General features: G+C 42.5%; 2 long non-coding RNA genes across 12 annotated transcripts in view; both read right to left on the bottom strand.

The window, feature by feature from the left end:
- LOC132647042 (uncharacterized) overlaps positions 1–11,174 on the bottom strand; it is a 65,348-nt gene extending 54,174 nt beyond the window's left edge. The window contains exon 1 of the long non-coding RNA XR_009585329.1: positions 11,056–11,174. This is a non-coding gene — a long non-coding RNA (uncharacterized LOC132647042). The remainder of the gene's footprint in view (positions 1–11,055) is intronic.
- A 1,536-nt stretch (positions 11,175–12,710) lies between these two features.
- The window catches only part of LOC110562387 (uncharacterized), a 48,520-nt gene continuing 47,878 nt past the window's right edge, over positions 12,711–13,352 (bottom strand). For all 11 annotated transcript variants that reach the window (XR_009585577.1, XR_009585568.1, XR_009585569.1 and 8 more), the window contains one exon: positions 12,711–13,235. This is a non-coding gene — a long non-coding RNA (uncharacterized LOC110562387). The remainder of the gene's footprint in view (positions 13,236–13,352) is intronic.

Below are 13,352 nucleotides of genomic sequence, written 5' to 3'. Positions count from 1 at the left end.
CACATAGACATGCCCACAAGCAAACTGAATTAAGATAATTCCTCTACTGGGCTCTCCATTCAGGTTATTCCACTTTGTGGCAAGTTGACTTTTAAAAGTAACCATCTTACCATTCAAGAAGAGGAAACTTCTCAGGTGCTGTAGTGAGCAGGATTCTGACATGGAATCAGCACATGGTCGCTGGGGCTACTGGGAGTGAAAGCAGACCAGAAGAGACTTGCCAACACTCAGACTAAGGAAGGCACTAGGCATCAAGAGACGACTATGCCCAGAAAGATACCAGTGGGCTGTGTCGTGACCTTCGTGTCCCCAGCTAGCTGGGGAGATGACACCTCTTTGGTTTCTGGTCTTGGATGGGTAGAACACTCCTACGCACCTTAGGTAGTTGTAATTTTTTAGCGGATTATACCTTCCCTGTTTCAAAAGAAGTCTTGCTTTCTTTCAAAATCCAAAACTGTCTCTCCAAGGCTCTTAAAGCAAAACAAAAAACAAAACAAACAAACAAACAAAAAAAAACATTATTCAGCTTCCTACAGCAGGTAGAAGTGTCAAGGAGACAGCTCCTTGCAGTGGAGCATCCCTAAGACCATTTAGAGACTTCTTTGTATGCAATCCTTTTCTGTGCCTTTTTATTTTTGAGGAGATTATAAAGATTAAAGAAGGAAAAAGAACATTCCCTACAATACCTTGCTGGGGGTGGTGGCTCACGCCTTAGGTCCTAGCACTGTAGCCAGAAGAAGTGGATCTCTGTGAGTTCAAGGCCAGCCGGGTCTGATAACCTCTAAAAACATGATAATAAAATAAAATAAATATGCCCCAAAGAGAAAGATAGCAAAAAAAAGGTTTTTTTAAGAAAAATAATTTATAAATGAAAGAGAAAAGAAAAAAAAAATCTGCCTTGGTCTCAGTAATGTAGATTCATGGTGATTCTGTATTTCAAATGTACATTTCAGTCCCTGTCAGTCAGCAGTGACCCAGTTTGAATTACTTATTCTAGTGATGTTATATGAAAAAAAAAAATCAAATCCCAGTATGAATTCTATTTGAACTTCTAGGAAATTATTTTCACAGCCAAATGACCTCAGCAATTTCAGTACTGAAATGTATGCACATTATTAGGTTCTCTATTTTTTTCAGAGCAATTGTTTTGGTCTTTTTCTTAACTTTTCATATGCACTTTTAGACAGGGTCTGCCTATGTAGAGAGCCTGGCTGGTCAGGTACTTTGTATTTAGGTCAGGCTAGTGTCAGATTTGCCGTACTTCTCCTGGATCAGCCTTGATTTGTTGTTTGTTTGTAGAGATAGCATTACTATGAAATGTCTATGCCTCTGTGTCCTGAGTAGCTGGAATTATAGATCTGCATTACCAAGCCTCACTAACAATTTTGTTATTCTTCCAAAGGTAAGAGTAGCAAACTGAAACTCAGAAAGGTGATGTGACTTGCCCAAAGCCAACACTAAATGGAAGGGCAAGCCTGATCCTCAAGTTACCAGATTCTGAATATGAACAAGTGAAAGAAAACCCTAGAGATGAGTCTGAAACAAATTAGTCTAGAATACTATATAAACATTTCCTGAGAGCAGATGGAACTTTACCATACCTTACAGTAATAGTGAGGCATGTTTCTTTAGATTTTTTTATTCATTCATTCAACAGTGTATTGTTATGGTCATTTTTATAAGACTGTGTTTGTTTTTTAGTTTCACTCTTAACCCAGCTATCACACAAATAATTGAGACTCTCTTATATTATTTAACAAGCTTCACAGCATAAGAACTGAGTAGTTTTAACTTTAATTTAAACCTCTAAGCTAATTTGGTTTTCTCCCAGTATACATCCCACAGATAATTGCACTTTGTAGCTTTTCTTGCTGAGCAATCTCTCTCCTGATATCACCTGGACTTCTCCCATGGCTGAATCCCCTACTTCCTCCTTTAACTCCTCTTCCTCCTCTGGCTGGCAGGAAGTCAAATCCGATTCTTTCCCCTGCTCAGTGATTGACTATAAGCTGCTTTATGGGCATATCAGGGGACAATTGGGGAACAGTGTTTATACAACATTGAGACAAGAGATTCTCAGAACACAGACTGCAACCATGTATGGGGGGGAGGGGAGGAGAGGTATAGAAATCAGCATCTGAATTACACAATAACCTTATGCTGACAGTGTGTTGTAGATTATCTAGTGTGATGATGACTCTTGGTTGTCAACTTGACTACATATGGAATCAACTAAAACCCCAAGTGACTTCTCCTGATTGAATCATTTGAGGAGGGAAGATCTACCCTAAATCTGAATATTTTGAAATGGGAAGATCCACCTTAAAGCTAGGCCACAGTTTCTCATATAAAGGATCTAGAAGAAGGTCTCTCTCTCTCTCTCCCTCTGCCTGCTTTCCCTTACTCACTGGCAAGTTCATTCCTTTATGGGCATTAGGACCTACTTTTTTCAGGATTCTGACATATGCTAAAAACCAGCTGAGACATCCAAGACTTACGGGCTGTAAAAATTACTGGATTCTTGAATTTTCCATTAGTAAACACCATTGTTAGACTAGCTGAACCATAGCTCATAAGCTATACAAATAAATCTCATATAGATATTATAATATATATACATATGATATATATGTTGTTTCTCTAGAGAACCCAGACTAATACATCTATCTTAACAAATAATGAAAAGGTGGACATCATGCCCTACTCATGGCACTTTCAGTTTAATGGTGAAGACAAACATTCTATATTCACAGTTATGAGTGCTGAATATCTTGCTATAATTTGTGCACAAAATATAGTCACAGTATAGTAGGACTCATGGCGCAAAGTTAATTTAAGCAAGTGTTTCCATGTAGAAAATCTACACAAGAGAAGTCTGAAGAATGAGATGAGACACGGAGGTGTTCTGAAGGGAAAAGTGTTTCTGAGAACAGAATGTGTGGAGGTCCAGGGGTAGGTAACAGCCTGGAAGATTAGAAGACCATCAGCAGGCCAGCAGGATTAGACCTTAAGGACCTGGTAGTGGAGAGGAATTTGGTGAGACTAAGGCAAAAACTGCTATAAAGCAGTCCTATTTCCTGCCAGGGCCTGAACGAGCCCAGCACCAGGCCTGTTGGTACAGAATAAAAGATGTGATATCAGGTATGGAATCAAAGAGTTGTTGAGTGGGTTCTAGGAAACAGCAATTGCCCTTGTTACAGAAGGTCATCAGAGAAAATGCAGATGCTTACTGATGTCATAGGGGGTTTTTTGAAATGGACTATGGCAGTGGTTCTCAACCTCGCTAATACTGCAACTTTTTAATACAGTTCTTCATGTTGTGGTGACCCCCAACGGTACGATTATTTTTGCTGCTACTCTATAACTACAATTTTGCTACTGTTACGAATCAGAGTAAGAATTTACGTACTCTGAGTATGTAAATATTTGTGTTTTCCAATGGTCTTAGGTGACCCCTGTGAAAGGGTTGTTCGGGCCTCCCCACCCCAAAGGAGTCGTGACCCTCAGGTTGAGAAGAGGTGGACTAGATGGAGCCTAAAGTCTCCTAAGTTCTCATTCTGTACATATTTACACACTCACCTTGAGCGTATGGCACGCCCCTCGGTCACTTTCCTTCAGCCTTTGATATGACTAGGCGCTATCCACTCAGAGCCCCAGCTTCCTATTAGAGTTTGTGGTTCAAATTACTCGTTCACAGTCTTAACTCCTGCACTCCACTCAGCAGTGACTCCACGGGGAAAAGGGAAAAGGAGGAGAAAGACAAGGAGCCCTCATCTCCTATTCTCCATTCTACCCTTAATGCCTGGTGTAGTGGCAAGCACCTGTAGGTGATTTGGGGTTTAATTTGTTGTCTGTGTGCTGCAACACGTGACATCCTGTTTGAACTGTGTCTTATTCCTATTCCTCCCTGTGAGCTCCTGGAGGGAAATATCCCAGTTTTCATCCTCCCCATTCATCCAAGGGGCTGTTTCACAGTTGGCCTTTGGTACAAGTCTAGTCTAGTCAGTCTGTCGAAATAACAATACACAAAAGATATTCATTAATGTGACCAACTCTGTCTCATTAGCCTATGATGCATCAAATCATATCATTGGAAAATCCCGCACACTTCCAGGATTCACTGGTGAGAGATGTGTTTTGTGTTGACACATTGAGTCTAGGGAGTAGCACGCACAATGCCCTGAGTCTGATTCAAACCATCACTGTCACTGTCAATAAATCAATAAATGAAATAGATTGTGTGTGCGATATGTGTATTCGTATGTATAGCTTACATGTGCAAGCATGTGCATGTGCATGTGTATACAAGGCACATATGTGGAGGTCAGACAACAGTCTTGGGTGTTGGTCCTTACCTCTCACGCTATTTCATACAGGGCCTCTTTTTGTTCACCTCTGAGTACGTAAGCTCAACCATGAGCTTTGAAGAATTCTTCACCTCCCACCTCATTGTCAGAGTATCTGGTATTACAGATGCATTACTGTGACCAGATTGATGTGAGTCCAGGGATCCAAACTAAGGTCTTTACATGTGTTCATCAAGCATTTTGCCAGTGGGCCATTTTGCCTGCCTCAAACAAGCAATTTTTACAATCATATAGTCGCGTGTTGTATTCCATGCGAGAAAGGCTAGATTCTGGCCCCCATTCTTTGTGCTTAGCCAAGTTGGCATTTAAGATATGCTACAAGAGAAAGGTGAAGCATTATTTTTGCCCAATTCAAACATATCATTAAAATGATCTTTCTATTAACCAAGTGCCAATGGTCATGATCTTCTCTTTGTCTGCTCTTCTAATACAGTTCAAAAATAAGCATGTCTGTTCCCTTCTGTGGATTTGAGGCTTTGGAAGACAAGAAACAATTAAAAGCTACAGGAACCAGTTAACAACACTTTCCAGGAAAAACAACAAGCAAGCAAAAACCACCTTAAAGTTAGTCAGACTGCCTTTCAATTTCTCTCTACTGAGTGTTGACCTCTACAAAATGATGTTAATTTCTGAAAGTAGACCTTTTAAATAAACAAGGTTGATGATAGGGGCTGTAGCTGGATGGTTGAGCACCTGCCTACCATGCCTAAGACCCTGGGTTTACTGCTCAGGACAACAGTAAGAATAATAAATTTAAAATTGAGTTGATGCCCAGAGACTAACAGTTTCACTGGGGTTTTTAATCAAAAGCTTGCTGTTGGCTACATGGATAGCTATGTGGGGCATCACTTAAAAATTGGGAAGTCTAGTTTGTCAGTGTTTTTTTTTTTTTTTTTTTTTTTTTTTTTTCATTATCCAGGAGATATTAAAACCACCAACCAGAAATCCCTATGCTTGCGGATCAAGGAAATATTTCAGTATAGCTTAACCTACTTAAACATGGACTTTCAACTAGGATGCCCTGGGTGAAAAGTCAGCAGTTCCCAACCAATGGTATTCACTTCATAAGCCTTCTGTCTTTAGTGGAATGAAAAAGAAAAAAAAACAAACAAAAACAAAAACAAAAAAACACCCTAACCACCATAAACATAACGTCACATTCAAAGCTCAAAGCTCGATGCCATTCCTCTATTTTCATACTTTCTCTGAAACCTGCAAACTCTTTAGTAGGTACACTTGGTGGCGTGTGCTCAGAATCTCCAGTGTTAGGATCACCCATGCAAATGAGGCTCAGCTCAAGGTGTAGTTAGTTTGATTTCACAGACCCACCATCAAAGCCTAAAGACATTCTGAAGAAAACAGCCTGATAACAGAGCCTCTGTCCTCCCTGGAAAAACTCATCAGGGGTGGGCATCAAGTCTTGCATCCTCTGCGTGACATCCATGAGCTCCAAATGAAAGGGAAGATGCATGCAAAAACGCCTCTGCTACTTGGTTTATCGATTGCCTGAATGAAAGAAGAAACTGTAATTACCTCTGGTTCTATCTGAGCTGAGAGATTCCTTCCACACAACCTTTTGCGCAGCACGAATAAAGCCTTATTCCAAGGAAAACCCACTTTAAAATATCTCCAAAGAGATAAAAAGCCTCCACACTCTTGCAGCTTTCTTGCTATGGGCCAAGTCTTGCAATTAGAATCAGTCACGTTAAGTGCTCCAGTCACACAATGCTAATAGATCACTTTATAATGTGAGCAGTTTTTAAAAGTCGTGTTTAATTTTCAATTATTACTCTACTGAATGCTGGTTGTATCTGTCTCTCCCATTATGGATTCGGAAGCCTAGCAAAGGGACAGACAGCTGCTGGCTGATCCATTGCTCAACGCTGGTTTTAATTCTCACCGACTTGAAGTGGAACCTTAAAGTAGTCTTAACCCATGTGATTATTTTGATTTCCAGAACAAATGATGAAGGCTTCTTTTTATTTATTTATTTTTGTCTCGTAATTATTTTATTTTTAAAGTAAGAAGACTGGGGCAAAAACATAAAAATCACAGCAGCATGTATATCCCTTGCATGAGCACACGAGTATGTGGTTTTCTTTAAGAAAATGAAATGAACCAGAAAATAAGCCCTTAACAGTAACCCAAGAAATAAAACAAAATCATTTACAACACATGGGATTGTTTCAGGATATGTTGAGATTACACGCTTTAAGGGAGCTATCCCGAATGTGGGAGCAATTATAAGGAAATCCGTGGCTCATTAGCAAACATTCCATATTGTGTTTCTCATTTCTGGGTCAATGTTACTAGCAAACATACACTTAAGATTTAGCTGTTTCCCTGGCTTCAGTTCTAGATTGGAGATAGTTGGGCCATACAAGACCAGAAAGCAAAAGCCATCATGGTTTGGAAGCTCTCTATCCTTTGTGTGTACATAGTTTGGTCCTCAAGGTAAGTAAGGAAAAAAGAACTCCGAAAACATCTCTGTAAACATGGAGTGACAGAGGAGTCATCTGTAAACGGAAGGAAGACTTACACAGAGCGGATGTGTACTGGTGGGTGTGTGTGGGGACTGTGTGGGCTCCCTGCTTAGTATGCAACATGGCTGGTGAACTCAAGTACCCAACACTGTATGTAATGGGATCCAGATGTCTAACAGAAAGAGAAAAATATTTTATAGCAATAAATGTGACATTGACTCTTAAAGGCTTTGCCATTTCGAAGCAGCTTCCCAGGCTTCCTTTTCTTTACAGCTCAAAAATAGTTTCACGTAGATTGTTTAAGGAAATTATTATCATATTTTGAAAGAAAAAGTACTTAACTAACTTCCAAACTCCGTGCCTAAGGACGAATGATCTGAAAAAAAATAATTTTGAAATTTATTTATTCATTTACCAAAGCACTGGACTCAACAAGCAACTTATAACACACACACACAAAAACGTATGTGTGTATATACATATATGTAATATGTATATACATATATAACATATATATATATACACATATACATATGTAAATAAAGCATAATTCTTCCTGCCCTAAGGAACTTAAACTATACTACGTGCAATATGATGCTTGCAGCTGTTTGGAAGTATGGCAAAAAAAAGGCACAATTATCTAGGAACTCAAGGAAGGAGGAGAAAGCCTGTGCCTAGAAGGTTCCACGAAAAGGCCCTCCCTGGTACATGATGCCAGGATCCCCCACTTCTAACCCTCCTCCGGAAGAGCACTGAGGCTACCTTAGTGAAGAACCACAGGCTCCCATGCAAAGCCCTGCCACTTTGCCCTTCCAGCGTGCCTGCAGTGGCTACCGCTGTTGCTCCAAATGTGCCTGGGGAAGCACTCTGCTCCCTTCCAGCCTTCTCATTTAATGGCTGTGGGCAGTCTCTTTTCCCACTTCTCCCACCTGCAGCTTCTCATCTATGTCACCTGTGCTGCAGGCCAGTCTTTAGCCAGGGCCTGCTCTCGGACGCTCTGGGTAATACAAGTCATATGAAGGAGCCTTAGCTGTTAGCCTACCAGCCATCAAGTAAGGGTTCATGCTGTCTTAGTCTCTTTATTGTTGCTCAAAGGCCCTTCTGTGTTTCACCCCATACTTTTCAAACTTCTATTCACCCTACCTGCCTGCTCACTGGCAACCCCTACTAAGCCTTCCCTGACACCTTATAAAAGAACAAACACAGGCCCTTCCCCTAAGCATTGCCTGCAGCTCGCATACAGCTAGCAGATGGTGGCATAGGGTAGTTGGAACAATGGTTTAAGATGAAAACAACAACAAACTCCTCTACTAACTAAAAAGAATCAACCCCTCTTTGCTACTGATACTCCCTCTTCCTACTACCTAAAAATTTCCTGTTGATCATTGTTGGCAACTAAATTAAACAAACAAATAAACAAACCCTGAATTCTATCACTGTGAAACAAATAAAAAGCTGAAAGACTAAATGTATAAACTTTGACTCTTGAAATACTTAAATCTGGACTTCCCCAAAGATTAATGGCCTCATCCTGATATACTTCCTTTCCCTTGGAGTTGTTTGTATATCTACTTTCCTAATACACTATGTTCCTTGAGGATCAGGGTCACATGGGTAGCTTTTTCCTGTCTCTGAGTGCATGGCACAATGTGGGCCCCAAGAACCAGCCCACAAGTCAGGAATGGCCGTGTTCACAATTAAGTTCACCAGTGATAGGCAGAGACAGGCAGATCTCTGACAGTTTAAGACCAGCCTGGATTGAAAACAAGGAAATCATGAAATTTTCAGGCAAATGGTGGGAACTAGAAAAGGTCATCCTGAGTGAGGTATCCCAGAAGCAGAATGACACATATGGTATATACTCATTTATAAGTGGACATTAGACATATTAGACATTAGACATAGGAGTAACATACTAAAATCTGTACAACTAAAGAAGCTAAGCAAAAAAGGACAACTCTGGGTAAGATGATCAATCCTCACTCATAAAGGCAAATAGGATGGACATAGGAAGAGGGAGAAAAGAGGGAACAGGACAGGAGCCTACCACAGAGGGCTTCTGAAAGACTCTACCCAGTACGGTATCAAAGCAGATGCTGAGACTCATAGCCAAACTTTGGGCAGAGTGCAGGGAATCTCATGAAAGAAGTGGGAAATACAACAGAGCCAAAAAATCTGGGCACAGGGGTCTTTTCTGAAACTGATATTCCAAACAAGGGCCATGCATGGAGATAACCTAGAACCCCTGCACAGATGTAGCCCATGGTAGCTCAGTGTCCAAGTGGGTTCCCTAGTAATGGGAACAGGGACTGTCTTGACATGAACTCAGTGGCTGGCTCTTTGATCACCTCCCACTGAGGGGGGTGGGGGCAGCCTGAACCCCCACAGAGGAAGACAATGCAGCCAGTCCTGATGAGACCTGATAGGCTAGGCTCAGATGGAAGGAGAGGAGGATCTGCCCTATTAGTGGACTTGGGGAAGAGGATGGGAGGAGATGAGGGAGGGAGGGTGGGGTTGATGGAGGTGAGAGAGGGGGGCTATAGCTGGGACACAAAGTGAATAAGCTTTAATTAATAAAAAATAAATTAATTAAAATTAAAAAGACCATCCTGGAATACACAGTAAGTTCCAGGCTGCATAATGAGATGCTGCCTTTTAAAGAACAAACATGAACAAATGAAATAAATAAAAGCAGCTTACTAAGTCCCATATCCACGCTCTCCCAAGCTATGAGGCTGCGGCAGGCTCAGCAGGTGACTTCAGACACAACAAAAACCAAAAAGCTTTCGTGTTCTGAATGGCCCTACTTCTCAGAACACTTTATGAAATCTAAGAAGTTTATATTGACGCAAGTCAATATCTGACTTCCTTAGAATCATCTGGAACTGTTCACACAATGGCTGCAAAGTCCCCTCTGTGGGTAGCAACCTGGGAGTCCCCTGGCCAAATGGAAATCTAGTCCACAGGCCTCCTATATCTTGTTTTATCTATATTTTGTTTTTTTTTTTCAATGCAGTTTATTCAGGAACATTGAACAATCCTCGGACCCCGGGGAAAGCCAGCCCACAGCTTAAATAGCCTCTGGGTAGCCAACCCAGGCGTGCCACGGGGGCAATGCAGATAGGTCCACATACATGGAAGCAAGCCAGATCCTCAGCCTTAGCCATGATTCCAAGTTTTAAGATTCCTTGTGATTTACCACTTTTTAGATGGAAATACTGAGGCCAACAGTGTTCATCATCCGTATCACACAGCAAAGTTGATGGGAATGGGCATATGAACTCAGCACCGTTCCACTTCAGAGCTCAAGCTGCTCACAGGAAGTGCACTGCCCCTCCCCACCACCAAATATCCAGAATTCACAGGACTTGGCTTACTACACTGAAAACTATAATCTGGATGAACATGTGATACACAGAAAAATTCTAGCATCTTATTTATTGCAAAGGCTGTCTACTAAGAGCAACCACCTTGAGCAGGCAGTTAGATAGAGGTATCAGAATCCCATAGACACTGCCCAAGGACAGAGGCAAGATAAGGATACAAGGCCACCAGAGAAAAGTCACTGAAATCACTGGGGCCAGGTGTGAGGATTTCTTGCTCCTTTAACCCTGACTTTTCCTCAGTGTCTACCTGTCTCCTCCATTCTCTCCTACAAATCACCTTCTCCAGCAAATCTTTACCTTTCCAGGCACAATGACTAATCCCACCTCAATGAGATATCACAGGTCCAGTCTCAGATACTATCTGATTTGATCTTAAGGAAAGAGCAGACACACACCCAGCCAGGGCCTGATAGCTAGCCCTATTCCAATCAGCTAGGGCCTGGCACTGAAGTTCCTTAGAACTGGTTCTACAAGCCAGCAAGTAGCACAGAAGAAAGTACTTCCCATCTAAGTGCTGCTGGGTTTTGTCTGTTAAAAAAAAAAAAAATCATCACATTGAGAGGGGAGTGCTGAGAGGGGCCCACATCAAAGGTTGGTAATGGTGCATATAAATATAATTTTGCTTTTCTGTGTGTTCTAAGTTTTCCACAGTGGATATATGTGGCTTTGTACTAAGAGAAAAGAAGCCCAGCCTCTGTGAGGATTAAAGGTGAATTCCACCCTGGTTGGTATTTAGAGAATAAAGGTTCAGATGAAAAGTGCTTTTAGTGGTGACGGGATGGAGGAAATGCTTACCAAAGATAGAACAGCAAGCCTCACCTGAAAGTCCTGGGACTGGAGTAAGCCCTCCGCAGGAAGATGTCAAAGCTGAGCCCGGAGGAGGTGCTGGGCATGGTGCATACCGGGGCCTGACGTCCTGTGATTGGCAGGCCACTAGCTGCTAGGTTAAGACAGACCAGAGCAGAGAGGAAAGGCGTGAGACGTGTGGAAAGCAAGACAAGGCTCTAGAGGACAACAGACGGGGGCCACTTAGGGGAAAAGCAAAATAAAAACAAGTATTGCAAGCAATGAGCTTGAGAGTGAGACGTGAAAGGGCAGGGTGATGTTCACTGTTCTTCCGTAAGTAGGGGGAGAGTCAGAAGACCAGCCCTTTAGGTGCAAAAAGGATGGAGTCTCTGCTCCAGAACACTTGGGGATGGGGAAGAGTTAGACAGTCACAGCAGAATATTATAGTCAAAACAACAGACAGGTGGTAGGACTCAGGTGAGGCAGGGCAGTAAAAAGCCAGTAACACAGAGCAAAGTCACTGCAAGCAAGCATGCAGGCCTGAGCAAGGGTGGCAAGAATACCCACTCTATATTTTAAAGATGCTAGCCACTATGTCCCTGTGTCCTTCAGTTGGCCTAACTGGCCTTTCTGGTCTCTCCAATGGCAGTAAGCAGCCACAGGCTTCGCTGTGACTTTTAGCCTATGATCTCTATGTAGGCAAAGTTTGGGAATTGTTGTTTGTTGCTTTTCTTTTTAGAGTCAGAGTCTTGCTATGTATGACTGGCCTCAGACTTAAAGATTCAACACCACATCTCTCTCTCTCTCTCTCTCTCTCTCTCTCTCTCTCTCACACACACACACACACACACACACACACACACAGGAAGGCACACATGTATGCTTGCGCTGAGATTATAAGTATGCACCACAACACACAGCTGTTCGATGAAACATTTTATGCCTTAGACACACTCATCTGTTGCCTCACAGCCCTGACCGGTGGACAGTTTATTCCCTTCCACTGGACACTGTCTTCTTCACAGTGCTAGTGCTTGTTGGACCCTGGGCAAGCGCTACACTGTTGAACTACATTCCCAGTCCTTTCCTGTATTTTTATAGCCTCAACTAGATACTTACTCGTGGAGGTTTGGAGTTGGGGCCAGCAGACATCGTGGTTAGACATCTTAGACATTTTTTAAGATGTTTACAAGTGCAACAACACTTTGAAGCTCCAGCGAGGCAGCTCTGCGTCTGCCTCTTGAACCTGAGCTGACCTCGTGACTGGTGGACCAACAGAGCATGTGCCTCGGCTGCACCAAAAAGATGATTCAGTTTCGTTTTGTTTTGTTTTCTACCTAGTCTTGGGACCTTCGCTTTTCAAGCACTGAAAATATTGTTTTGCAAGAAGCATAATACTGAGATCGCAATGAGGCGCAGGCTGTGGGGAACGACTCTGTTCAGGCATTCCATCGGGCAGCCCCGTGTGAGGGTGGAGCAATGGCTGGCCGGCATCAAGCACCAGAAGGGCAAGAGCAAGCCCTGTAAAAGCCAGCCTCAGCTACGTGCCAGCCTCTACCTCAGCAAGCCTTTGTTGTGACCATCCAGCTCTTTCCAGTTGACGCTCAGAACCACGACTGATCATGATACAGTGATGGCCAAGTTTTAGGGTGGCATGGCGTGCAGGAAGGTAATGGGACCAGACATACTTGATCGTCAATGAAGATTTATTAAATTTGTTTCAGTAGCAAACAAAGGAAGGCAGCGTTGTCTCTACCTCTTTCCCCTTTTCTTCTTCTATTGCATTATGTTATGCTTGTCTTTTCAGTCTGTCTACCTATCCACCTATCTACGTATCTATCATCTGTCTTCAACTACCTACGGTCTTTCTTCAAACATGTATAAAAGGCTGTTTTCTTGTGTTTGTGCACAAAAAAACTCAATTTATAAAAAAAAAGAAGTAACGAATCACATTTCCCTGTTCTCTGCAGATTTTATTCTTTCTCTCTGGAGTATCTTTGCATCTTCTGTGTACTTTTTTAGATCATAAAACTAGGAACAAGATACTCTACCCCATGAAGCTCTTGGCCCTGAGGTCACCTCATCTGGAAGGCACTGTTATTTTTGGCCACCTTCAGCCTTTCTTGCCGCTGTTCCACCCATCTGCGGCAGGAGCTCCCACTTCCTTCCCTGGGCCGTCCAGGAGGTCCGCAGATAGCAGCTGCATCAGGAGCCTGGGGAAGACAGCAAGCAGGGTGGTCAGATGAGCCGTCATGAAAACACAGCTTCTGGCCAGGCAGTGTAGGTGGCAAGACACAGACACTGTGGTCTGGAGACCGGCCTGGCTCTAA

This window comes from Meriones unguiculatus, chromosome 14 (genome assembly GCF_030254825.1).
Source record: "Meriones unguiculatus strain TT.TT164.6M chromosome 14, Bangor_MerUng_6.1, whole genome shotgun sequence".
Classification (NCBI taxonomy): domain Eukaryota; kingdom Metazoa; phylum Chordata; class Mammalia; order Rodentia; family Muridae; genus Meriones; species Meriones unguiculatus.
The sequence above is the reverse complement of the archived record's forward strand: the minus strand, read 5'-3'. Positions and strand labels throughout refer to the sequence as shown.